This window comes from Falco biarmicus, unplaced genomic scaffold (genome assembly GCF_023638135.1).
Source record: "Falco biarmicus isolate bFalBia1 unplaced genomic scaffold, bFalBia1.pri scaffold_30, whole genome shotgun sequence".
NCBI lineage: Eukaryota > Metazoa > Chordata > Aves > Falconiformes > Falconidae > Falco > Falco biarmicus.
Window position 1 is genome coordinate 1164012 of NW_026611861.1, and position 27537 is coordinate 1191548.

The 27537-nt window shown below is 46.0% G+C and overlaps 1 pseudogene; it reads left to right on the forward strand.

Moving 5' to 3' along the window:
* Positions 1-2511: 2511 nt before the first annotated feature.
* LOC130143465 (ankyrin repeat domain-containing protein 26-like) overlaps positions 2512-27537 on the forward strand; it is a 70238-nt pseudogene continuing 45212 nt past the window's right edge.

Genomic DNA, 27537 nt, shown 5'->3' on the forward strand with positions numbered 1-27537 from the left:
GGGGGTTTGCTTTTCGGAATGGTGTCTTTGCTTCCCAGGGCACAATGCAGTGTGAGGTGGTGCGGAAGAAACCCTGTAACTTGTTGCTTACTAGTAGCTGACTCAGTCCGTCTTTCCCTTGTCATGGAGGCCCAGAAGTAGAGTTCCCAGAAGTGCTTCTGAGGTTGCTCTGGGTGATAGATTCTAGTTTTTAATTTTGCATCCTTTCTGTCTAATAATAAACAAACAGTTCCTGTTGTGCCCTTAACACTATATCCACAGGACCCATCAGCACTCCCTTATCTTCCAAGCCTGAAACTGAATTTCAGCCCAGGCAGCTACCAAAGTCCCTACCAACTAAAACTGGGTAATCACGGGGGGGTTTAATACCATTCTGAAACATTTGACATTGCACAGGAACTGTAGGGTCTCCTGGTCTTGGCTGGGGAATGACCTGTAAAAAACCCAAGTTTTTGTGGCTGAGCATGCGTGCACTTGAAAAAGGACTAGAGAAGAAATACTTCCTCCTGGAAAGAGCATAGAGATGGATTGTGTTTACTCTGTATTGCCACCTTGTAAATAAATTCCTGCCTTTCTTCTAATGTTTGGAAGAAAACAAATACACCCAATTAAAAAATGCATTTTGCTCTCCATTCCCCCATTAAATGGTCAGACTGATTACAGAGGTGCTCTTGAAATGGCTGCTGCTCATAGCCATTTCCCAAAACTCATAGAATTCAGGTTTTGCAACCTGAATTTACTTGGCTGTGTTTTCAACAAAAGTCTTTTTTCTGTCTTTTTAAAATTATTATTTATTATAGCTTTTCCTTCTAGGGATCACGTCTACAATAACAGAACGCTGCTAATACACTGAGGATCAGCTAAGGAAAGTGACTGTACATCAGCCACTTTGGTCGGCGAGAACACTGCCAGAGCGAACAGGCTTGATAAAGCTGTGAAGGCTCATTCCAGAAAGCAAAATGAAGGTTTTAGGAGCTGTACCATTATTAGCGATGAAGAAAAAGAAGGTATTTCAAAGGGCTGAATCTTCTCCCTAAAAAGTGGTACCAGATTCCTGTCCTGTTGTCATCAATATTTTCACTGCTAATCACAGTGAAGTGTGTCCCTCTCTCTGATTGAGGATTTCTTTCCCATCTCTCCGTTTTTCACAAACTCATTGGCAAGAGACAGTTTCTAATAGGAAGAAGTGTGTTGCCAAGGTGTTCCATGAGTCAAACCATCTAGGGTATACTGGACTGTGACATCACCCCAAAACCTTATGGTACTTATAATAAGGTTTCACCACGCTGAACTACCTAGCGGCATCACCACAGCAGTAGAATAGGAGGATGGTTCCCAACTTATCTACACCAAAGGCGTGACCTGTCTTTTGATTTCTGGACCACGTTTCCATACCCTCAGTGCGCGTTTGTGTTCTTTTGTGGCAGTGCCAGCTCGGCCACATTTACTGGAAAGTAACTTTCTGACCCTGTCATGGCAAGGCAGGTAACTAGATGGTGCCTACAGCCCCCCCCAGCCCCCCTCCCGCTATATTAACCCTTGCTGTTTGTTCCTTTGGCATCCATTTGCCCAGGGCTAACGATGGCACACAAGCAGGACTGCTCAACAAGCTAGGAGGCAAACTGCTCGCAGAGCTGTTTTGGCCATAACTCCCTGACGAGATGCCCTTGCCCTGAACGACAAGCGCTTCCCAGTTTGAGCCATTTGCTTTTAAAACCGACTCGCCCGAGCCCCCCAGCGTGCTCGCAGCGCGGGCCCCGCCGGGGCCAGCGGGGAGCTGCTGCTGCCCGGTACGCCGGCACCCCCCGGGCTTCCCGGCAGCGGCCCGAGTGCTCTGCGGGGGGCGCAGCGCCGCCGCCACCCGCCGCGCCTCTCGCTGCCCCCGGCCCCGCTCGGCAGCGCCGCGGCCGGGCACCGCGCAGGAGCCGCCGGCCACCGCGGGGCAGGAAGTGACGTCACTCGCGCTGGACACGCGCCGGAGCAGACCCCGCCCCCGCCAGCAGAGCCCGCCGGCCGTTTAACCGCCGCGCTCGCCGCTGAGGGAGGCGCTGTCCGCCGCTGCCGCGCTGAGGAGCAGCCTGTGCGCTCGGCTTCCCGCCCTCTGGTGGTTCGCTCCGTAGACAGCCGTACCGGGCCGCTGCCCGGGGCCCCGACCCCCCGATCCCCCGTCCCTGCCCCGGGGGCCCCCCCCCGATCCCCCGTCCCTGCCCCGGGGGCCCCCCCCCGATCCCCCGTCCCTGCCCCGGGGGCCCCCCCCCCGATCCCCCGTCCCTGCCCCGGGGGCCCCCCCCCGATCCCCCGTCCCTGCCCCGGGGGCCCCCCCCCCGATCCCCCGTCCCTGCCCCGGGGGCCCCCCCCCCGATCCCCCGTCCCTGCCCCGGGGGCCCCCCCCCCGATCCCCCGTCCCTGCCCCGGGGGCCCCCCCCGATCCCCCGTCCCTGCCCCGGGGTCCCCCCCGATCCCCCGTCCCTGCCCCGGGGGCCCCCCCCCGATCCCCCGTCCCTGCCCCGGCCCACCGGCTGCCTCCCGCCGTCCCTTCCCTGAGGCGGGACCGTGCCCGCGCCCCTGCCGCGGGATGAAGAGGTTTTTCGGGTTCTGGAGGAAGAAGAAGGGGCAGCCGGCAGCGTCCGGCAGCGCCGCCAAGCCCTTCCCCACCGGTGCCTACGAGCTCCGGCTGCAGGAGCTGGGCAAGCTGCACCGTGCGGCCGCCCGTGGCGACCTGGGTCAGGTGCGGCAGAGACTGAAGAAATGCGGCATCGACGAGCGGGACACGGCGGAGCGGTAAGCGGCGGGGGGGCAGCAGCGCCGGGCGGTGCTGGGGCGGGGTGCGGGGGGGGTTGCGGGCAGCGCCGGGACCCGCAGGTGCAGCTGCAGCCGCCGGCAGCTCAAGGGCGCTGGGAGCGAACGGCAGCATCGCTGCGGGGAGCCTCAGCCTGGGCGGGGAGCCAGGCCTGTGCTGCCAGGAGCCCTTGGAGTCGGCCGAGCATCCCCCGTCTTGCCCCGGCCCCCTCCGTGCCCTCGTTCCCGGGGGTGCTGCCTTGCCTGGGGGCGCAGGAGCGGCAGGGGGGCCGGCAGCAGCCTGGCCGGGGGGGTTGCAGAAGGAGCCTCAGGGCCATTCTCCAGGCTCGCTTGGAAGGCAGAGTGCATGCACCTCCGAGGCCTCGGCGTGCGGGGTTAGTAGTTGAGCTGAGCAAGCTGCACTGCCTCAGCTGGAGTAAAAGAGGGTAAGCACTGCGTTTAGGAAAGGGTAAATGTGCTGTGTATTGGTGCTGTGTGGACGGTTGCCTGATGTGCCTTTTGTGACTGTGATGTTGCAGCCAAAGCAACATCAGTCTGATCTTAGGTGGCAGTTACTTTGCTGTTTGCTCTGTGGCCTTGGTACAGCTAATTAGTGCCTTGGATTGGAAAATCTGGGCAGTGCCATGCAGAGGGAGCTGCTGCTTCTGGCAGGTGGTGTGATGTGTGCTTTTGAGTCAAGCACAGCAAGTACTTGGCAGTTATATTTTAGGGAGAAGCCCTGGGCTGCAGCATAGCTCCTCATGATCCACCGTAAGCATAAGGGAATCAGCTGAAGTTTTTGGGTCTTGGATGTGTCGAGCTGTTAATGCCTTTTCTGAAAAGACTCTGAGTCAAAACATCCATGACATTCAGAGGAGATGCTGGTTTAATCGGAGTACTTCAGCATCCTGGGCTGTCTTTTTCTGAAGACTGGACTTTTGCCAGCCAGCTAGCTTATTGCCCTGAAAACACCTGAAACTGTCTAGATTTGTAGGAAGGCGATGAAGAGTGCAGCCAGTCAGCACGTGGGCTGTGTGCCTGAGTGTTGCCAGCCAGTATTTGTTTATGCAGCTGCAGGTGGGGGATGCCATTTAAGGTGGCTTGAGTGCACTTCTGTGCATAATTCAGCTGCCAGAGTCAAGGTGCCCGATGGCATTTATGGAAATAGTTCGGAAAGTTTCTCTCTTTTTCTTCTTACTGCTTCCTGATTCAGTCAGCAGTCAGTCACCAGCTCTTAGCAGACCCTGGTACGAAATTTCGCTAGTTTTTGCGTTTCAAGTTCATCTTGTCTAGAAAGCTTCTTTTCCTCTGAAGGGTTTCCTTCTGTGTGCCAGGCAATTATCAGTGTTATAACAGGACAAATAAAGTCACAAACTGTAAAAAACCAAGCCGGGGGCGGGGGGGGAGAGGGAGGGAAGAAAGAAAAGGCAGCATACTATGATGAGCACGGTGGTGGTTTTGCCGTGATAATGCCCAGTGCTGAAAAGCGAGGCTGAGAGCAATTTGGTGGCCAGAGCCTGCCTACTTGCTGCAGCCACTGCCCTCTGTACCAGCCATGAGGGTTGCAAGGCCACCTGTGCCCTCTTAGTGCTTGTGGGTGTGATGTGTGTTGTGAGTGACCACCAGATGCAGTTGCGTTTCAGGGCTTCGTGTTGGAAGACTTGGTATCATTGGAAATAGAGGTGAAGAGTAGGAAATAATGCAAAGTAACGGCAACAATGTGTGCATTGGTTGTATGAATATCTCAGGTTTGCTGCTCAGGATTTCCAAAAGCAAAATCCTGCACCAGGAGCATGGCAAGGATCACACCAACAGGTTCCTTCCATAAAGTGGGTCCTGTAGCCCATAAGACCTCCCGAAAGTACGCTTGATACAGCATCAGTTAGGAGCAGGCAGCTTTCAGAGGTGGTCTAGCAAAACCTTCAGCCTCACTGACAGAGACGGGCACAACTCTGTAGTTGGAAGCACTGCAGGCACAATGCCAGCTAGTCATGGATCCTGGGTCAGAGCCCATCGCTAAGGGAGATTGACCCTGTCAGCTGCCTGTCAGACTGAACTCCAGCGCTTTCATTGCTTGGCTTGTAGCTGCTGGGTTGTCGGCTCAAGGGCCATTCAAAGTGTGTACTGCCAGCCTGCTGTTTCCCAGTGGGGTTGTTTCGTGGCTGCTCAGGCATCAGCAGTTCTCTTCTACTCTGTAGGTGATCAGCGTAGCAGCAGCAGGAGCAGGAACAGAATCTGGGCAGTGTCCCCAGGGCTGGGTGGCAAAAGAACTTCGGTGTTACTGGAGGCCTCTTGCAGGGACAGGCAACCCTGAGCACTGGTGTTCTCTGCCAGCCTGTTCCCTGAAGTGGATCTTCTGTGGAGCACAGCAGGCCTCGCTCCAAGCAGAGCCGTCTCCTGTTGACAGACTGAGAGGCTTGGTTGAGGAGGACAGCAACAAGTCCAAGTTTTCTGAAGGCTTTTCTGTTTGCAGAACTGATAGTGACTACTTGACGTCTGTCATGCTTCCTAGTGGTTGGTAGTAGCAGCTTTCAGATGATTGTGGACTCCTTCATAACCAGTTCTGGTTAGCTTTCAGATAATCTCAGTCAGTCGTTTCTTCAGAGATGAAGAATCCCGCATGTTTCCATGGGAATTTCTCAAAAAGTGGTGGTAGTTGCTCTTGAGCTACTCCTCTGTCAGTGCTCCAGTCTGTTCCCTGTCTGTAGCAAGACATTCCAAATTCTTTGAAGTTTTCTGTATTTCTCTCATCCTCATCTTTGTTGCAGTGGAGGAGGATGTCAGCTGCCCTGTAGCAAGTATCTGTGTTACAGATTACTGTGTTTCTGCATCACCTGCCACTGCATTTGTGTACCTCTCCCTTTCCATTCCCCCTTAGCCAGGGAGCTGTTGTGCTCCTGTCTCAGCAAGGTACCCAAACAATTGCAAGGCTAGTTGAGCTTTCCTAAATACAGAGAAGGACCTACCTGCAGCGATGTGGTTCAGAACCAGTGCTGGTGTTCCCCTCAGTTCTTGAGGAACTGTGGGATTGTTACTGCATCGCCTTCAAGGGAGGAAGGTCCCAGCTGTTTTCTAGCTTGTCTTCTGCTCTGTTGGGACAGGTGTCCTGCAGAGCAGCAGGTGCTTTGCTTTTGCACAGAGTGAAGCTTGTGCTGATTTGTGCCTCTGATTTAGGGGGAAACACATGCAAGGACTTTCTGGGCAATTTCTTTCAGTATAAGTAGGCTGGTTAATTGACATCAGACCTAAGATGTTCTGTGGTTTGAAGGAGGGGTTTTTTGTTTGTTTTTTTTTCCTCTGGCAAGGCTTTAACTTGAAGAAAAGAGTTTCATTTTCTTATGCTGGTCATGTATTATGGAAACACAGTATTCCCTCCCTGGAGAGGACTTCCTCTGTAGTGGGCTTATTATGACTATCGTAGTTACACGTATCTGAAGGGTCGGGTATTACTTTCCTGTACTCAGGCTTACAGTGTTCTGCTGTCTGGTTTGCTGCATGTAATGGGGGGCACTTTGGTGCAAGTGAGTACTTGGTTTTGTTGCAGTAGTAAGCAAGCTAGAGAAAAAGCAGAAATCCTCGAAGTGCAGGGAAACGCTAATACTCTTTATATAAAGCCCATCTACATCTCTGAGACACTTCTGGCACGTGAATAATCCTAGAACTTAGAGGGTTGCTTGCCATAGTTCTCAGATTCCCAAGCTTTGGTCTTTTTTGCTGTGCCACAGGTGTAGTCCTGCTGGAGGCAGTGACCACCACCTGGGCACGGGAATCTGTGCAGATTAAGTTCTAGAGTGAAGGAAATGGCAGCTTACTAAGCAGATGCTGCGGAGGGGTTTTGCTGGCCAGTCTCGGGTGTTTGGTGCGCAACTGCTGTTACTGGTAACGGAATGAGAAATCTTTTCTTAAGCTTGCTTTGTGCAAAGTGAAACTTGTGGTCATAACAATTTACCACAGCCTGAAATTATTTCTCTAGTTGTCTGTTTGTGCTAATTTAATATGTTTAACTTTTAGGACACCTCTGCATCTCGCTTCTGCGAATGGCCATGTGAATGTTGTTACATATCTCATAGAAAACAAGTGTAAACTAAACCTTACTGACAGTGACAACAGATCACCACTGATGAAGGTATGTGGAATATGTTATGCTTGTCAACTGTGCATTAAATGAGAGGTGGCTGGAAGGATTCTTTACACAGCTCTGTGTAGAAGCATGCATGTTGTAATCAGCGTGGAATAGGCATATGTTAGCTCAGCTTTGAAGGTGCTCTTATTTTCCAGCATTGGGAAGCTGGGGCAATTGTAACAGAGTGCTGGCAGTTCTTCCTTTTTTGCGTGTTGTTCCCAGGCTGTACAGTGCCAGCAAGAAGAATGTGTAGCTATTCTGCTAGAGCACGGTGCCAGCCCCCATCTGGCGGATGCTGACGGCAACACTGCCCTTCACCTTGCTGTCCGATCTCCTAATACAACCGTAGCGGGGCTGTTACTTGAGCATAATGCCAATATTGATGCTCGGAATAAGGTAAATTTTTGTATTTGTTGAAGAAGTTCTTTCAAAAAGTTGTACTAGTATTTCTCTTGTAGGGTTTTTTTTCTTTTATTTTTAAATGTATTTATCTGTCCTTTCAGGAGGGAAACACTCCGCTTATTCTTGCTATCTCTGAACGTCATGAAGATATAGCAGAGTTTCTTCTGCAGAGAGGAGCTGATGTGCATGCTCGAGATCACTGTGAAAGGTGAGTGGTTTGTCAAAACTCTGCATGGGTCTCTTTAGTATTCTTTAGGTTGGATTAATCAGAGGCATGAGAGTGAGCTCTGAAAAAACCCGGGGAGCCACATAGCAGCTATTTCTGTGTGACTTGTGAAAGCACATCTGCGCTTGGCTGTTGTCATACCTCAGTGGGTGCTTTCCTCGTTGAGGATTACAAGAAGGCATTGTCTGTGGTGGCCCTTCTGGCAGGAAACATGCTGTTAGCTCAGCAGCACTGCCTCAATTTGAAAAAACATCTCCTGCATAGTGGCGTAGTTTGTACGTGAGTGTTGTCTATGTGGAAGCTTTGTCTGAAGATTGAACGTTTGCTTGTTTTGACTCCCTCTTGCATTTTATGGTTGCTCTTAATATTTAATGAAAACTGCTTTTTCTTTTGCTCATTCAGTAATGAGGAAAGTAGTTTTTGAGAGCAAACAGGAATAAAAATAATTACAATGTCTGTGTCAAATGATCTACTTCATAACATATTTTTGGTGTTTCAGAACCCCACTTATGACTGCAGCATCTGGTGGACAGCTTAATTTAATAAAAGTTCTTCTTCGATATGGTGCTGATCTTTTCCATAAAGACAGTAACGGATGGACAGCTGAGGATTATGCTGTTACTCATGGATATTCTAGGTAAATTTTTGACTTTATTGTTAGAATAGGTTGTCAGTTGTCAGTGTGGCTTTTGAATGTTTTTGGTAATAGCAGCAAGGTTTAATGGTGTGTTGAAAGCTTCAGGACAGACAGTGCTCGGTGACGTCTTCTGATACGTATTGTTCCCTGTGTCTACTATTAATCTGGATGTTGAAGAAAATTTCCGCCCCGAATTGTCTGTTAGATGTCAAGTTTTGATGCTAAACTTGCACCTGCCTAATACAAACTCTAAAACATGTCTGCATCCTACAGTTACCCAGAGGTAGAATGTGGCAAACTGAAATGCATGTCAGTCCTCTCCTCAGACCAGCACCATTGTCCTTACTGACTTCCACTACAATGAGCAGGAACTACCAGCCTTTTCTTTCAGAGATCTAACATATCCCTTTTGTTAAAATCTTAAGCAGTTTCACCCCTCTTATGGATAGCTTTGTACCTGTGCGTATCCCTTCTCTAAGGTGGTTATGTGTGCTTAACAGCTAGGCTGAAAATACTGTGCCGAGCTGGAGCTAATAGCTTCATAGGTGTGGATATGCACCTCTAGAGTGAACGTGACTGTAGTGAATATTGAAGTAGGTAGTAGCCGTGCAGTAAGTTCTGTGTGTATTACTCTCAGTGAATGCATACAAGTATATGAATTCCTACGGCTATGAATACGTGTAGGGTGGATAAGTGGCTGTTAACTGTTCTATTAAACTGTATAAGCAAGTATGTGGTTGTTTTTACCGAATACGTTTCTTCTCTTTCCCTATATAGTCTTTGTACACAACTGGTGGCATACGCATTCTGGGGAGACAGAGACGAAGGTGGTGCACAAGGCGACACAGTACCTGGCATTCCTCACCGGGCCAGAGCTGCTGGCTTGACGTTGGGTGCACCTGCTGTGGACAGAGGAGGTAGGATCTTTAATCACGCAGGAGCTCACGAGGAAAATCACTGTGGCCTTTTCTTTAGGGGGTTTGTGTTGTCAGCGCTCGCTGTGTTCGCCGTTGACTTTAGGGGAGGCATCAGGTGGAGTAGCACAAGAAGCTTTGTGAATATGCTGACTTGTTGCTGGTTGGAGGTGCTTCTTGTCAGGGGTGAGGACAGCTGCGGTTTGTGTGCTACGGGCCCACGTACGGGGTTGTTGCGTTCTGCCTGCCAGATTGCCCATCTGTCTAGGTTTTCATACCGAGAGAGAAGGGGGACAGGGAAGGAACTAGGTGAGTGGTTTTGGGTTTGGGGTGTGTACTTGTACCTGTAGATGGCCATTCAGATTGTGAAAACAAATTGCAAAAGGTTCATCCTGAGTAGCTGTTCATCTTCCTGTGGTTGGGAAGCAACAGATGAGTTAGCAGGACTGTACATGTCTTGTTGATTTCCACTGAGTTTGTGCAGTGGTGTTTTAATATTAATAGTTTCACCTGCACTAAGCTGCTTTTAGTGAGTTGTCTTATTTCTCAGCATCAGTTACGGTTGTTTCTGTGTAGGTGCTGTAGAGACATACTTAGGAAAAATCGTCTTGGAAAAGTCACTTGGTTAGAAACAATAATGCAACTTCTGTGTGTACTGTATCTTCATGGACATAGTTTGATTCCAGTAAAAATAAATAACACTTCTACTTCCAGTAATTTTATGAAATAAACGTTAAAAAGTCCATATTAACTTGTGATCCAGAAAAAAAATTGAATTGCCTTGTTATCAAAAAATTAGCTCCTTCAGTGAGTTCATTTTAAATTAAAAAAACCAAACAAACAACTCCTTAATGTTTAAGATCCAGTCTATGCTTATGAGCTCATATAGCCCTAGAGGAATCTTAGAAAACTAATCTTTTAATATAGATCGAACTTCTTGTACTTTACATCTCAGGCCCTACAGTGGGAAGTTCTATCCTTTCTGGTTTTTTTAAGGGTGTTACATCAGAACTTTGTGGCAAATGGGCAGCAGACAGTGTTCAAACACAGTTTATTACTCCTTTTTTAAATATGTCGTGAAATATGAGCAAAACATGGGCTATTTTTCCGAGTTCACTTTTCCCAGATAGGGGAATTTAATTTAGAGCCAAACTTTGTTCCTTTGACTTAGGACTAGTTATTTTGATCTAGTCAGCGATGTGTAAAGTTTCTTGATAGACTGAAGGAAGATGCGGAGGTTTTTATATTTTATTTTATTTTTGGAAAGGGCTTGGTACAGGTAGTTTAATCAACAAAATGTTGCTTTTACCCAAACAGCACTCTGTGGCTGCCTCCTGTGCACATAGATAATTGCTGTGGTACCACATTGTGATGACTGACAGGCCCGGGTTATTTTAAAATATGTGGCTTGAAGAATAATACTGTTGTGTGATTCCAAAATTGATATGCCCTCAGGGAAATAGGGGTTCTTGAACCAAGTGATTTGCTCGGTTCCTTGAAGACAGTAATACTACTAGCATAAGTCCACAATGTTATGGGAAATCCTCACTTGAAGAGGCATAGTAAGTGTGAAGAGCATATTTATGTGGGTTAAGGACTTGGGAAGAGAAAGTGTGCTGTGTTCTCAAACTGTTCATAGTAGGGCTTGTTTTTCTTGAGTAGTACGAATCTTTTTCTCCTTGTGCTCAGTCTCCTGGAAAATGACCCCGGCCTGCTGAGTGAGAGGGATTAGTAGCATGCAGGGAACACTTGGTGGCATTGATTCTGCGGTCTCTTGCTTGCACCCACAAAGCACAGGTCCTGCATCCTGAGTCCCTTTGACAGGCTGCAGTAAAAGCTTTGAAGCCCCTGTTAGAGGAGAAGCTAGACTGATCTTGAGACAACGGAGGAATACCCACTTTGAATTCTTTGTTTTAATCTTGCTCTTCATTCCTATTTTTCTGGGATCTTCAATGTAGTCCTTCCTCCTTTTGCTACTTTTGCACTTGTTGAACATTGTTCAAAATACTCGCCTCTAGTGAGCAAGTCGGTATATTTAAGAAGTTGGCTCATGCTTATTTGAGTGTATACTTTTTGTCAGAACACGAACCTTTTTGTTGATTACAGACAGACTTGCAAAAACCTCCAAATGAATGGCTTCCACCTCTAGCATATCGAATGACAGACTTTTCAGATTTGAAGTTGAAATTTCTTTGGCAAAAAGTAATTATGCATTTTTTCTAAAAGCGAGGGTTCAGATTTCTAGTATGTCTTCAGTGGCAGCTTTTTTTAGCTGCTGCACTGCGTATTGGTGTATTGTTCCTACAGAAACCATTGGTTTTTCGTCATAGAGCTCTTGGAAAAGAAACGAGTGCTTCAGTGTGCTTTATATCTGCTGTATCACCTTTTAAGAAAATTGAGAAATGGAGAAGGAATGAGAAACAATCTTGAGGTCCTTTTTTTCACTCTTACGTGTGTGTTTTTGATAGGAGTCCTCTTGCCACGTCCATTCCATGTATTTGTGGTAACATCAATATAAGCAGGACTCCCTGTTGCTCTGAGGCAAATGTTACGGCCTTGTCACACAGACGTTTGGTGTTGGGTAGCTGCAATAACAGAACCACACCATTCTTACTAAGTAGGATGGGTAGAGCAGGCAGATGGTGATTTGTATTCTAAAGCTTCTGTTCCACAACATAGACACGCGTACACACACAAGCACACATGCATGACACTCACAGCAGTCAGTGCACCCGTTCTGGTCCAGTTGTGGCCTGCCCTATAGCCCTGGGGGAACAGGGTATTCACTCTGACTGCTTGTCATGCCTGCGTTCTGGCTGGTGGCGTAGCTTCTCTATGTGAACAGTTCAGCATGGTCAAATCAATATATGCAGGGCTTTTACCTCAAACTGAGGTAGGAGGGGGCTGTGTCTGCATCAGGCACCATCTGACACAACTGGCTAGCATATCTCCAAAGTTTGTTGGCACCTACAGATTTTTGGGATGCTTAGACGGAGGGATTTTAAGTGTGCTGTATGTATAAAACACTCTACAAATACGAAGGAATTGCATTGGTAGTCAGTGCTGGGCAAGGACTAGTCAAGCTGAGAGAAATGCAAAGTTGGCAGGACAGTAAACTGCCAAGAATCTGTTTCGGTGTTTCAAAATATTGGAATATATGTTTTCTACAATGGAGCAAGTAAATGAAGTTACAGTGTTTGACACTGTCCCTTAAGAGTAGAGTTCTGTAGGTTGTGATAGGTTTGGCTTCTACTTCTTGTAACTGTAGAGTAGGCTGATGGTCACAGTACATTCTCCCATTGCTACAGCTTTGTTAATGTACTGGTTAGGTTTTCTGCATTTCTGGGAATTCACATTTATTCTGGTGTCCTTGTTTGGTCTGTCCTTGACATGGCTTTCCCTAAATGGATATAGGAATGCCACAATCTCCTAGCCAGACATCAAGAACAGGAAAACCAAAGAAAGGTATTCTATACAGTAGCATTTCAACTGTGAAACATGTTGCGTGATGTACAAATACTAACACACCTGTGATGTTTATTATCTTGGAGGTCTCTATTCTGATGGTTTTGGTTTTATAAATTAGGTTTGAGAGCAGGCTTGGGGTGCTTTTTGTTGGCATGTTTTGCACAGGTCCTTTATTACTGAATTGAGTGATTGCTTTGTGTCATTAGTGATAGTAAATAATATTATTTAAAAAAAACAACTCTTCTGTTACTCCAAAATGAAAATGGACTTCAATTAAAGTAGAAACAAGTGATCCCTAGATACTACTTTTCTAGATCCCACTTCTACGGTAGGGCATCAAGATCTGTCTGAAAACTATCTCATAAACTTTCTCTCTTGCTTTTTAAAGGAGAATGGGAACTGGTTTTGATCATTGCTTGAAGTTACTATGCATGGAAAGCAAAAGTTCAGATAACTTACTCAACATGATATGCCCTTTGTTTTCTTTTCCTTTTAATGATTTTGTCTAAGACCTCGGTTTGGCTCTCATCATACAACTTTATAGAAGGCTACCAATCTCCTATTTATAAGCAACTTCGTTTTGTGATGATAGTTAACGAGAACTAATTATCGAGGACTTGAGGAGTGCTGAAATAGATACGATGTGGAGGCTCTATTTGTTTTTTTCCTTTCTGTCCTGGGAATTGAAGAGGCCTTTTATTTCATCTTAGTTGTTGATAATTGAGAGGTTTTCGCACTCTTCAGGCTGGATTCCTAGAGTTCAGGTTTCTTTAGTGCATCAGTGGTGTGCTAGAGTGCGCTATGGTTGAGTTTGCAACATGTGCATCTGGGCCACGCTGCCGTTGAGAGGGATCTTGACAAGCTGGGTAAATGGGCTGTCAGGCCTGTCTTAACAGAATTCAGCAAGGGCAGATGCCAAGTCCTGCACATGGAAAGGAACAACCATTTGCTACAGCACGTGCTGGAGAGCTGCTTTGCTGGGAATAGCCAGAGGGTCTTGGCAGAAAGTGAGCTGAGAATGAGCCAGCAGGGTGCCCTGCCGGCTGAGAGGGTTAACGGTGTCCTGGGCGGTATGAAGAGCAGCGTAGCCAGGAGACTGAGGGAGGGGATTGTACGCTGCTACCTGGCAGTCCCTGGCTTGTGTCCAGCTCCCTGGGTATAATTTTGAGCCCCCAGTGCAAGAGAGAGTGGTCTTTCATCCGTGAGCGAGTTCGGTGGAGGGCCATCAAACTTTGCCAGGAGCAGGACTACTTGCCTTTTGGGGAGAGACTGGGGGAACTGGGCTTGTTCAGTGTAGAGAGGAGATGACTTTGAAGGGGACCCAGCAGCAGCTTGCAGCACGTGTGAGGAGAAGCCGGAGACAGGTGCCTCCCAGTGGTGCGTGACAGGAAGCAAAGGTACAAGAGGCATAAATGGAAACAAGAGAATTTCTAATGGAATGTGGGCAGCTTCACCATGGTGAGAACAGTAAAACAGAGAGGTTGTGCAGTCTCCCTCCTTGAATGGTTCAAGATCAGACTGGAAAATTCCTGTGAGCCTAGTCTGACCTCAGAGCTGAGTCCACTTTGAGGAGGCGGTTGGCTGAGAGACTTGCCGAGGTCCCTTGTGACCTGATTTATCCTGTGATCCTGTGTGCCAGTTGCTTTCTTAATTGATGAAAGCTTGGAGCGTAGTGTAGATTGCCCTGGTTACGCCTGTCTTGCCTGTTGACTATCCTTTTTGGTGCAGCATAGAGACCTGCTGGGGATTTTTCTACCTGAGGATAGGCATTAGATCTTGGTTATGCTTTTTGATGTTTTTTACCTTTTCAGGATAACCTGTAAGTGGGTAGAGCACCAGCTAGTAGAGTATATAAACCAGTAAAATCTCTGTCAACAGTGTGTGCTTGTGTGTGCAGTATGAGTACTTCAGCAGTTCATTTATTTACTGTCTTGCTAAAGCACCAGTATTTTGTTAACTGTTTATTAACGTAGCCTATTCATGCTATGCTGGGCTTTTTTTAGTTTAGAGGTAGTTCTTAAACTTTTAGGTATAAAAGTTCAAAGGAGATATAACTCTAGTCTTTTTTGTTTTGTCAATTCAGTGTGACTTGAAAAAGCAGTTGTTTGGAAATGCATTCATTCATTCATGCTGTCTTACGTAAAGTTGACTCCCCAAAGTTTCATTCTGCTATGACATGTAGAGTTGTCCAGGTTAAATGTTTGTATGTGCTGGTTGGTTTTTAGCATGCCAAATCTAATTTCAACATGTCAATTAATGTTTGAACAGCAACAGACGACTTGTCGCAAGGAGACTCAATCGGGTAAGACTTTAAACATACCCAGCACATACCTGAGGAATGATTGGAGAGACGCAGTACTCATTTTGCTTTACTTTTTAAGAAGCTTGGAGAAAGAGGGGAGCGATGTCAGTTGGCGTGCTTCTGAGGAAGAGCTCGATTTTTCTCCCAAGGTATGGTGTATTTACAGTAAATGTCCTGTAAAAATAAGTGATCTGAAGGCAAGTTTTCTGGGGGATTGAAAGAAACTACAGTTCTAGCCAATATTGTTTTCTCCTTAGAAGCAGTCTCTGACCTGCCAGCCTTTTTTCTGCTGTGAGTTTTTCCTAAAAGACCTGTAGCTGTGGCAGAGCATGCAGCAGATTTGTGGTTTGAGGCAAAAGAGCCATAGGCGACGAGATAAACCCCCACAGTTTTGTTTGTTCTTGGTCATTTGAGTCAGATTTTAAGTTTATAAGTTACTAATATAACCTGCTCTGTTCTTCCTCAAACACTGTTAATGTTTCCTGTAGATTTCGTGATAGAATCCTAACTGATAAAGGGCACTTTTTAATGAAGATGTACTGAAATTCTTCATCACCTAGTTCTCCTCTCCTCCTCCTCAGGTTACTCAAGAGTGCTCAGCGGATGAGTTACTCAAACGGGTCATCTTTTTTTCTTCTATTGAGATGGCATTCTGTGCTTGCATGTAATCTCACACTGCATGTTTTCCCTCTTTTTTTTTTTTTTTTTTTGAATATGCTTAGGCAGTATTCTTTTTGTCAGCTACAAGCTCTCAGGCCTATTTTTTTTTTTGCTAGTGTTCTGAAGAATTATTAACTTCTGCAGTGATGTCTGGAGCATCAGTTCTGTTGCTCTGGGATTCTGCAGCGATGAGGAACCGGTGTTCTAATTCAACCTACTCTGCAATACTGGAGATGCAAGCATGTTTGGTTTTAACATGATTTCATTTTCTTGCACTGATTTAAATATAAATTATGCATTTTTTGGGCATGTTTTTGAAATTTCAGGATATTCTGGTGAGTGTACTTGCAGGGACTAATTAACGCAGTAAGTCTAGGGTTCTTAACAGTTACTTCCCTTGTGCACACTTGCAAGTAAGCATCCAGAAGCTGCGATCTTAAATATAACTGAATTTTACTGAAGTACTACAAATATTAAACCCGGATTTTTTAGAACTGCTATGCATGTAACCATAGTTTTGGGCACAATTTTCAGAAGGGTGCCTGCACGGTATTTTGGGGGGTGAAATACTCACTGAATTGCATACGTGAGGAGTGTTTTTGTACTTAGAAGTACAGGATGGAGCCAGCACCTGACCATTATCAAAAGGACAGCCTGATGACATTTAGTGTTCAAGATTTGATGTGAACAAAAGATTTGTTGTTGTCGTTAGTGGTTTTTTTTAAAAAAATAATTGTTTTTTGGCTTCTTTATTTACAGAAGCTGCAGAAGCCAAACTTGACATTCTTAATGAATGTTTCCCAGCAGTTCAGGAAAAACAGTAAGCTATTTGGAAAAGATTGCATAGTATGCTAATATATAAAAGTAGATTTGCTAAGTAGTTTTTTAAACATTTCTTTTCCTATGGTAAATGAGAAAAGTAGCATTTTGAAAACACAGCACTTAGTCACTTCAGAAAACATAAGTCATGTTGTTAAAACGAAGCTATTAATCCCCTCCTAAGCCTTTGTCCCTGGCCAAGTCCTTCCTCCATCCTGCCCATCCTTGACTTGGTTCCTTTTCCAGACATTCCCAGATTACTCCATTAATCTGGTAACATGCCTGTTGCCATTTCCATAACTCCTTTTGTTGTTTTGACATAACTGCCATGTCTCCAAAGACGGTGAATAATGAAGTATCTTGCAAGTCGGTACCAAAGCAAACTGTCTTTCAAAATCTAAATAATTTGCAAGATAAACAAGAAAGTTGGAACAAGAAAAGCATGATTCGGGTGCAGTTTCACAGAAATGATGACTCTGAGATGACAAACTGGAAAAAAGAGACACCTCAGCTTCTCTCAGATAGTTGTGGTCTTAAGGAGAAAAAGTCAAGCTTCAGTAATGGCTTTGAAAGTGATAATAGTTCTTTGTCAGCAGGAAAAAAACCAATGCTTGAAAGTCAAAGACCAAACTCTGTCTTTCTTGAACATGTGGATGATGAAGATACAGAAGAAGAGCAATGTGAAGTAGATAATAAAGTGTGTGAAGCGCTGAAACAAGGAAGTGAACACTTGTGCTTGAATAGGCATGAAGAAAACGTAAGAGCAGCATTTCACTCGAGCACCAAAGTAAGTTATATAAGGATGATTCAATCACAAAGGTATTTTCTAAGGGTAATAAAGGTAAGAACCAAAAGGTAAACTGGATTTCTGTTAATACTTCACGTATATCCATCTTTTGATCTTCCTTTTTTTATATTAGAAAATGCCTTTACTCCTAGCCAAAGCAGTTTCTTAGGTATAAGAACAGCGTTGGGCAGTATTTTCAATATTTTTTTAATTGGTTGCAGTGGTTTTGCAGGAAAACAAATAGGCAGTATAATTTTTCTGAAATAAATTCAGTTTTTCTCAGCTGTATGTACAGTTTTTTATCTGTCAAGATTTATTGCCATTTAGTAAAATACCTGGTGTGATGGCTGAAAGTGAGGAACCAACAAGTTTGAGTCAGATTGAGAGCAGGAAGTTAGTGATTTTCCTGGAGCAAAGTAGAGGAAAAGGAGCGTGTTCCAAAACAATGTAACTGAAATGAAAGCTAGAGTTAGGCTGACAGGAAGAATTGCTTCTCAGGAGCTTTGCAGAGCCAGGGCTAATGACTTAGGGCTAATGTCATTGCTGTCTCCTCAGAGATTCCCATGGAAAAACTGAAGGTGTTGTAAAACAAAGCTCGACAAAGTTTCCCTGTTGTCTTACACAGGAAAAGCATTTTTAAAGTTGTCGATGGGTGGCTAAGAAGGTGCTTGTTTCTGCTATTTCCAGCTGTTTGGTCAATCTCTTCTAGGAAAAATCACCTGAACGGGAAGAAGAGGAGAAGGAGCAGGAAAAGGAAAACACTGGTGAAGAGCTACGAACTGCAGTTGTTGAGGGTGTGAAAAATTCTATTTGTAATGATAGCCATCAAGTCCACAGTGCTTCCAAAGACGACACTGGTGAGAGAAGTGAGTTAGTGAATACTGCTCCCAGTTCTTCCTCTATAAATATTAATGCACAGTAAATGAACTGAAATGGTGCTTGACTTCTGAAACAGTAAGTTTTTCCCTTGCCTGTGAACCCTAGTGGGCATTGGCAAGGAGGAAAGTAGCTTTTGTTCCTTTTCGTTCGTTCCTGAAGAACAAATTGTGGCCTTGGATTCCAAACGATGCTAAATGGAGCAGGTGTCATTCTTGGTTTTGTTGCTGTGTTCTCCCTGAAGCGATCAGAACAAAACGCACGGTTGAAAAAGAGGAGGATTAGAGAGTCTTGGTGTGACAGTAGTATTCCCCTTTCTGGCCCGTGCTGTCAGACTGAAAAGTTGTGATTGCTCTTGGCTGAAGCCTGGGAAAGATTTGAGTCAATCTGAGAGAAAGCTGTTCTGTTCCAGTGCCTCACCTTGTCCAGTTTTAAAACGTAGAAAGTCTCTCCAGTGCCACGCTTGTGTGTGCTCGAAAGCATTGCCCCGTCAGTCAGGGCTGAGCACTCCGGTACTCACCTCGGGTCTTGGAGCAGGAGGAGAAGGCACACTTTGCATTGTCTGTCTCCAGAGAGTAGAGTGGTGTGGTAGATGTTACCAGAGCGTGTGTAGCTGCTGATCAAATGCTACAGAGCGGGCCTGGCAGAACCTGCTGTATTCCAGGTGTTGTGCCTATACGTGCTCTTCTGTCGGTGCATTTTACCATAAGCCTGCATTTGGCACAGTGTAAGTAGTCCTAGCTGAGGCTGGAACCAGCAGTTCCCCTCTGCTAGGACGGGTGCCCTCACTGGTCTCTACCTCCTTTCCCGTTTTTGTGTGCGTGTCTCCACGAGAGCGAATCCTGAATCCGTTTTACCTAACGGACTAGCTTAAAACAGAGAAATGAAGATAGTTTAATCTGGCCAGGAACCTACTGAGACTGAGCCTTGCGTGTGCCTAGTAGAGAAGAGATTGGGATGTTGGCCCCTGAGATAGAGACAAGTTGTGTGTTTGGGGTGAGATTTTGGGCTGTGAGCCTCTCCTCTTTTTAAATGGCAATGCTTAGGTGTCTACCTTCTGGGAAGGTGCAGGGTAAAAACTGCTAGGCAAGGAAGATCTTTTCTGGTAGCGCTACAAAAGGAGCATTGTTTCTTGCTGATCTTAGCGTGAAGATGTGTCGGGTGGTGTTTCTATGGTACTTCTTGTACAGTGGATAGTGGTAGTCAGTGGAAAATTCTGGAGCTGTAGACTGGAGAGCAGGTGACCTAGAACACTATGCCACAGGGCTGCAGCGTGGGGGAGCCTCTTCCTGAGCGTGACACAAACCCGTGTTCACTGCTGCTTGTAGCTGTGTCAGCTGTTGTGCATAGCCATCTCCTGCTGGAGAGGAGGCAAGAGGTGGCGATCCAAAGGAAATACCGTGGTATGTTGTGTGCTGGGTGTGAAGAAACCCTCGAATTCAACACTCGCTCCTTAGTTTGTCCTCAGCAACAGAACCGCTGTGCACCTTTTGGGCGCAGGGGTGATGGGGAAAAGCAGAGTGAAATAGAAGGGCTCAGTGTCTCCCCTCTTCCTGCATTTGTAGGTGCCCTGACTGCAGTGGGAGCAGAGGAAGAGGAAGATGCTGAATCTCCCTGGGATTCTGAGGTATTCCCTGTGAAGGACACCGGGGTTCCCAGTGGGGCGGGGGTGGGGAGCGAGATCCAGAAGCACTCGGAGCTTGGGCCCTGCCGCGGCTGAGGCTTATTTCCCCTTCTCCTGGTTCTGCTGTATGTTTGTAACTGGGGGCCCTTGAAATACTTGTGCTGTGTGCTAGCTGCTCAGCGAGGCTTGGGGTGAAGGTAGGTCGAGCTAATGATTTGGGTCTCGTGGCAACTGGCCCTTGCAGTTGGGTTTCTAGTACAGTATTGCGGCAGTGAAGTTTCTTGCTGCTTAAAATAGTCTGAGCTTCTCAGCGGGGCTGGCGGGATTGTTGCTTTTTCACCACACAACTCTGTTCCGCTGACGTGTTCAGTGGTTGCCCTTAGGGTCTGCAGCCTAGACGATGAGCTGCTTTGGGAAAGAGCCTTTCTACCTTTTTGGCCCTTTTTGAGAGTAATGTTCAACAGAGATACCGCACGTGCTGGCTGTGTTTGCCCTTTTAGTTCTTCCTGTCTGTGGTAATGGGTTAGAAGAAAGCGAGCAGAGTCTGTAGCTTACGCCCTCTGACTTTTCTTGTGAGGAAGAAGGAACTCTTCCCCACCCGCTTCTTAAAAATACAAGGCTCAAATGCTGCTGGGTTGTTTTGGGTTTTGTTTTTTTTTGTAGAGCCTTGGTTTCTGTAAGCTTTGTCTTGCTTGTCTTTGTTCAGCCCTTGCAACCGGGAGTAGCAATGTGTTCGCTCCCCACTGCAGGACGTGTGCCTGGGGAACATCAGCACAAATTTGAGTATCGGGTACGAGTTCAGTCGAAAGTTGGGCCCCCCCCAGACCTGCGGTTACGGGTTCGCAACCCACAGCTCGAGTTACCGTGTTAATTCTCTCTTGCGGCTGTGCAGTTTGCCAGCGTGACAGACTAGTTTAGATGAGTTGTGAGGTTTTTGCCCAAGATCTGAAAACACACAAGTCTGCTGTGATTTTCCAATATACTGTGTCTTGACGTGCCCTTTCCAAGGGGCTGATCAAAGGCTTTTGTGATTCCATGCTGTGCAAGTTGGCTTAGCAGGAACATTTTGCGTAGAAATGAGTTGAGAATTTGTACCGATGCTCACGCCCGTGTGTTATGCTCTACAGACGGATTCTGAAAGTCCGGAAGAAGGATCACCTGGTGTGTTGCTTCCAGCTGCAGACAGACACGGAGCACGCTCGCGGATTGTTTCAGGGGAGCGCCACACTGGTAACTTCGTGGTGGACTAAATGTTTGTCTGTAAACACGTATAGGCTGAAGTGAGCTTTTATCGATGTCTGCCTTAGGAATGCGCTTACGGTGTGGGTGCGCGCTATAGCAGTGAAGTGCTTAGTATTTGTTAATTAACACCAGCTCTCACGGCGCTTGCTGGCAAGTTGTAAGGGCAGTTACCTTGTTTGCGTTGCGTGTGTCCTTTGGATGTGTTTGTATCTCCTTGGGTTCGGGTTCTTGTGGCATAGTGCTGAAAGTGTATGTGGTTTAGGGCTGACCTGTCTGAACACCTGAACGTTCTTGGATGATAACGTAGCAGGAGAAAGCTATGATCTGGCCAAGCACTTTCCCCCCGTCTTAATTTTTGATACCTTGCTGTTATGCTTTGCCTAGGAGCTAAAATGTGACTGAAAGTTCAGGGTTTGTTGTGAAGGGCTTCTGCCTGTAGTTTGTGCCGCTGTCTCTTGAGCATCTGGAGTGTAGAATGGCAGGGAAGTTTTGCTGTTGGCGTAGAACTCTCATCTGAAGGATTTCTCCTTTACTAAACGGTCAGTCCTGCTTGTAGTGTAAGTATGATAGAATAGCTGAAGAAGCGTATCCAGTTTTAGTTTAGTAAGCTGGAAGCAAAACTTTAAAAGCTCCTGGGAGCTTGTAAATCCCCTTGCTGAGTAGTTGTCATGCTTTGTATGATTCTACTAAGAGAAGTTTAAAGTCAGCGTAAAAAGGAGGTAAAAGGTGATGACGCTAATCTTTCTAAGGTTTTTCTGTACTGCTAGACCACCAAGTTTACTGAAATCAAATGCTGTTTGCTTTTTAACCGCTTTTGTAAACATGAAAATTTTGCTGTGGAGCCCTTCTTAGTAACATTTCGTGCACTTCTTTCATGAGAGGACTCAAACTGTAAGATGACTAAAGCAGAGGACTTGAGAAATATAGGTGGGCCAGTAGATTGTGTGGGTTTGTAAATGATTTCCATGTTGGCCAAAAAATTTTTTAAAAATTACATATTTGGAACTGTGCTACAAATGCAGATTACAACCAATTGTAAGGTGTTGGTTTTTTTCCTTTCCACACAAGCTAGACCCGAACAACCTGATAAGAACTAGTTTGCTTCTACCTCATTGAATGATGTGTATGACGTGTCTGTGTCCGCACCCACGTTTCCTCTGTCCCATCAATGGAAAGGAAAATACTCCTCGACATTAAACACTTGTAGGATAATCGCAGTCGTAGTGCTGCTGGCCTGTTTTATGGTAATTCGTTACAGCAGACCAGCTTTGGCTTTTGAAATAATCTTTGTAGAAGGCAGGATTCAGCTCCTCAAAATAAGTATTTTGATCTTGTTGTTGTGTTAACAAGCATGTCCTTCCTGCTTCCTATGGATTGTCCTAGTTCTGTGAGTATTATTTCTTAAATCCAAGGCGCACGATGGGAAGCGTGCGTTGTCCATTTCTTGTATACCGATACAAATGCTGGATGTTGAAGTGGATTGAATGTTAAGTATCGCAGTCTCGATGGAATAAAGCTTGCGAGTAATACTTAGTTGTAGAAACTGCTGATGTTGAATGGAGTGAAAGGTACCTTCAATTAAATGAAGTAACACTTCCCAAAACGTTTTTTTACCTCCAGGCATTTTGGAGAACCCCGACAATTCCCAGGTAAGTATTTGTTTGTGTCAGACTGACTACTTGTCCTGCTCGTTAAATATTATGTAGTTACTTTAAGTTTGCTTTTTTTTTTTTTTTTTTTTTTTTTTTTTTTGTCGTCATTGGGTTGTCTTTCATAGCTGAAGACCCCTGCACCTGTTTTGGAAATGAATGAAACCTCTCCTAAAAAAATGCAGCAGAAATCAGGTAATGTTCACGGCATGTAGTTCTGGGTTTAGCTTCGTAATCTTTCTAGACGGGAGTATTTAATAAAGCATCTGATTGATTTGTTTTGCGGATCTGTTGGAGGAATTTGGTTTAGGACACGCAGAAGATGTTGAAGGTGTTCATAACAATCTCTTTGTAGTGTTCTTTTATGAACAGACCCATTGTACTTGCAATTTTCTTTCTAATACGAAATTAATGGCTCTAGCAAGGCATCCCGGGAGCAGGTGGTGTGCTGAAATATACCTCGGTGTATGCGTTTGCTCCCTCCTCTAGCCTGCTGTTCAGCACTGTCCATACCCTTCCATGATGTACGCTTCCTACACCGTACTTGCTGTCATCTCCCCTTTTCAGGCAGTCCTGAAAGTCTGCTTTTCTTTCAGGGGCTCAAACCCCCCCCCCCCCTTCCTGATTGTCTTGGTCCTTTGAGCATGTGCTGTGGCTGATTCCAGGCTAGGGGGCTGTAGGCTAGGCTGTCCAGGAGCTGCAGGTGAGCCACAAAGGGGAATTCTTGGGCTCATGCCGTAGCTGTAGTTTGCAGGAATTATTACTTGCCTGGCTTTATCTCTACCTGTCTGGCAGTCGTTTTGAAACATGTACAAACACGTTCCTCTGAGGCTTCCCTCTCTTGTTTCATGGAAAATGACCAGCAGGCTCAGAGGCAGGGGAGGGAGGTGAGGAAGAGAGGCAAGATGGGAGGAAATGAGTGTCAGCGTGTTGTCAGGAATTCTTTTTTCTTTGGAAACAAGGCTAAAGTTGAGGCGGCTAGCTGGTCGGCTATGTATTGGGGAGAGGGTATGTAACCTTAATGGGGGTTTTTTGTTTCTTTGTTCTGAGGTTTATTGATTTGTATAGTTGATAATTTGTGTTGTATTTTGTATTAATCACGCTTGTTAATCGGATGAGAAACAATTTGCCATTCAGGTTTTAGAGTTTCTGCAATTGGCTATTGACAATATAAACCAGAGAGAGGTGAACAGATATGCAGAAAAGTAAGCGGACTTGGAACTCTTTGTATTCTCTACTTAGAAGTTACAAGTTCTTTGGCATCTGTGCTTTAGGCGAAGAAAAAAACCAGTATTGTTGTTCTTTTGACAATAATAGAGATGAAACTTCTCTCTAGGAGATGTATCTTCCTCCTTCTCCTCTCGCTCTTCTCCCTCCCCTGTATTTGCAATGGGTAAGCAACAGGTCCTCTCTTGCCCTTTATTTTGCAGTGACGGTGTTCTGGTAAGACACACAAATACTTGTTAGAGGTTGTTCAGTTAAAACTTGAGTTTTGGTTATGCGTGTATTCCACAGTAATGTGAAGCGTAGCCCCACAACAGACCAGTATGTTACGATATTCCCGACACAGAAAGGTTGCCTTTTCGTGGCTCATTTCATGGCGGCTGTTCTTCCTGCGTGGCTTTATTCAGCTGCGTCATGCTGGTTTTTAGCCATATGTTACCTTGAAGGTCAGGTGCCAAGAAGTAGGTGTAGATGTAAAAATTTCTTTCTTTCAAACATTTTGTGTTTGGATTTGGGTTTAAGGAATTTAGGTTGCTTCGGCAAAGCATCGTGATTCCTGCAGCACAAATATTTCTGACTCTAAAAGGGTTGAAATGCCATCCTTGACAACTTGATTTCATAAATCTGGAGAACAGGTACAGTATCTTTCACAAGTAAATGTTCAGTGAGGGCTGGAATTTCCCATTCTATTTACTTTGTTACTGTCGCATAGTAATACATTCTTAAAATCTCTTTTTGAGGCAAAGTAGTGGTGTTCTCGTGTTTTCTGTATAGAAGAGTAGCTGCTGTCCACTGCAATCTGCAAAAAGTCATTATGTAAGAGAGTTTATGAGGAGGGAAGCCTCAGAATAGAGTGGAGAGGTGAGGACTAATTGGAAAGAACTCAGATGACCAGAAGTCATTTTTCAATGCTAGCTAGAAGAGCAGACAGAGTAAAAGGTGGGGGATTCGCATCTTTTTGTGTGCGCTGCACTGCAGGCATCCGTTACTAAAAATGCATGGTAGCAATAGATGACAGGCAACAATACTGGAATCTGGTTTACCCTGTGAATTTTTTATATACGTTTTTTTGAATGGTGGTCTCTTCAGAAGCCTTGGAGTAGGGTTCTGCCAGTGTTTTGACTAAGAATTTCTCCCTGTGCTAAAAGCGAAGAACTCTTGACAGCGAGGAGTCATCCTCTTTCACAATGTTGACAGAAGCCAATAGAAGCCAGTGTTGGCAGAAAATAGACTCGTGAATTACTGCTCCAAGGAAAGAAGAAATTTTACTTGCAACAGCTAATGGGAGAAGTCCTTATCTTTTTAGTTGATGTTTTTGAGTTATTTTTCCAGTGGTTGGAGAAAATAATTACGGACTGGAGTTACTGACACGATGAGAACTGGAATTTTGCAGGTAGAAGAACACTGTAGCCTTTCACCTTTCCTGCTTCTTCCTTGTTCTGTACCCATCATACAGAAACGTCAAGATTGATTAAACCCTATGGAAAAGGGTTCTTAGGGGCTCCAACGTTGTTAAAATCTTACCTAAAAAGGGAGACTTCAGGCTCAGATAGCTGCTGCTGAAAACTTTCCCGTTGACCGTGATGGGCAAGGCTGCAGAGGAGTTAAGGGTTGCTTTTCATTCTAGCAGCATGGCGCCTAATTTTGAAGTGACTGCACTCTGAAACAGAATCCGAAAGACGAAGACACCTACGTACTCTGAACAGAGAATGTGACTTGCATCCTTAGAAGGCCCGTACAAAAGAAAACCCTGGGTGCTCGCAGGTCTGCTTTTATCCAGCTTTCAGGCAGATACGGTTGACCAGAAAAGCTGGTCATTCAGCCTGTGCTGTGCACAGGGGAGGTGTCACAGCTCTCCTGCATCCACAAAATATCTAAGTCTATCTTCTAAGCAAAATTGTGGTGCCCGTGTTACATGATGGGAGTGATGGCGCATATCAAGTTGTATGGTAGGAAGCTGCCTGCATTTTTCTGTTTGTGACCTGAGTGAACACTGGTGAAGTGACAGAAGAAGTCTGGTAAGCGTACCTTCATGGAAGCAGAGTAGGAGCAGCCCCATCTGTCTGACCGACTGACCACCCGCTGCTGTACTTGGGTGGAGAGGCTTCTAGGAGTAGCACATAGACAATGAAAGTTTGTGAAAGGAGTCACCTACAGGAGAAAATGCCAAAAGCGAGGTTGGCCCTGTGATTCATCAATAGTAGACCCTTTTGTATTTTTATGATCTTCTGGATTTTCTTCCTGTCTTGCTCGCTTTTCTTGTGCGAAGAATGTTGCGTCCCTCTCTAGCAGCAAAGCTTTGTGCATAGCCATCTCCTGCTGGAGAGGAGGCAAGAGGTGGCGATCCAAAGGAAATACCGTGGTATGTTGTGTGCTGGGTGTGAAGAAACCCTCGAATTCAACACTCGCTCCTTAGTTTGTCCTCGGCAACAGAACCGCTGTGCACCTTTTGGGCGCAGGGGTGATGGGGAAAAGCAGAGTGAAATAGAAGGGCTCAGTGTCTCCCCTCTTCCTGCATTTGTAGGTGCCCTGACTGCAGTGGGAGCAGAGGAAGAGGAAGATGCTGAATCTCCCTGGGATTCTGAGGTATTCCCTGTGAAGGACACCGGGGTTCCCAGTGGGGCGGGGGTGGGGAGCGAGATCCAGAAGCACTCGGAGCTTGGGCCCTGCCGCGGCTGAGGCTTATTTCCCCTTCTCCTGGTTCTGCTGTATGTTTGTAACTGGGGGCCCTTGAAATACTTGTGCTGTGTGCTAGCTGCTCAGCGAGGCTTGGGGTGAAGGTAGGTCGAGCTAATGATTTGGGTCTCGTGGCAACTGGCCCTTGCAGTTGGGTTTCTAGTACAGTATTGCGGCAGTGAAGTTTCTTGCTGCTTAAAATAGTCTGAGCTTCTCAGCGGGGCTGGCGGGATTGTTGCTTTTTCACCACACAACTCTGTTCCGCTGACGTGTTCAGTGGTTGCCCTTAGGGTCTGCAGCCTAGACGATGAGCTGCTTTGGGAAAGAGCCTTTCTACCGTTTTGGCCCTTTTTGAGAGTAATGTTCAACAGAGATACCGCACGTGCTGGCTGTGTTTGCCCTTTTAGTTCTTCCTGTCTGTGGTAATGGGTTAGAAGAAAGCAAGCAGAGTCTGTAGCTTACGCCCTCTGACTTTTCTTGTGAGGAAGAAGGAACTCTTCCCCACCCGCTTCTTAAAAATACAAGGCTCAAATGCTGCTGGGTTGTTTTGGGTTTTGTTTTTTTTTGTAGAGCCTTGGTTTCTGTAAGCTTTGTCTTGCTTGTCTTTGTTCAGCCCTTGCAACCGGGAGTAGCAATGTGTTCGCTCCCCACTGCAGGACGTGTGCCTGGGGAACATCAGCACAAATTTGAGTATCGGGTACGAGTTCAGTCGAAAGTTGGGCCCCCCCCAGACCTGCGGTTACGGGTTCGCAACCCACAGCTCGAGTTACCGTGTTAATTCTCTCTTGCGGCTGTGCAGTTTGCCAGCGTGACAGACTAGTTTAGATGAGTTGTGAGGTTTTTGCCCAAGATCTGAAAACACACAAGTCTGCTGTGATTTTCCAATATACTGTGTCTTGACGTGCCCTTTCCAAGGGGCTGATCAAAGGCTTTTGTGGTTCCATGCTGTGCAAGTTGGCTTAGCAGGAACATTTTGCGTAGAAATGAGTTGAGAATTTGTACCGATGCTCACGCCCGTGTGTTATGCTCTACAGACGGATTCTGAAAGTCCGGAAGAAGGATCACCTGGTGTGTTGCTTCCAGCTGCAGACAGACACGGAGCACGCTCGCGGATTGTTTCAGGGGAGCGC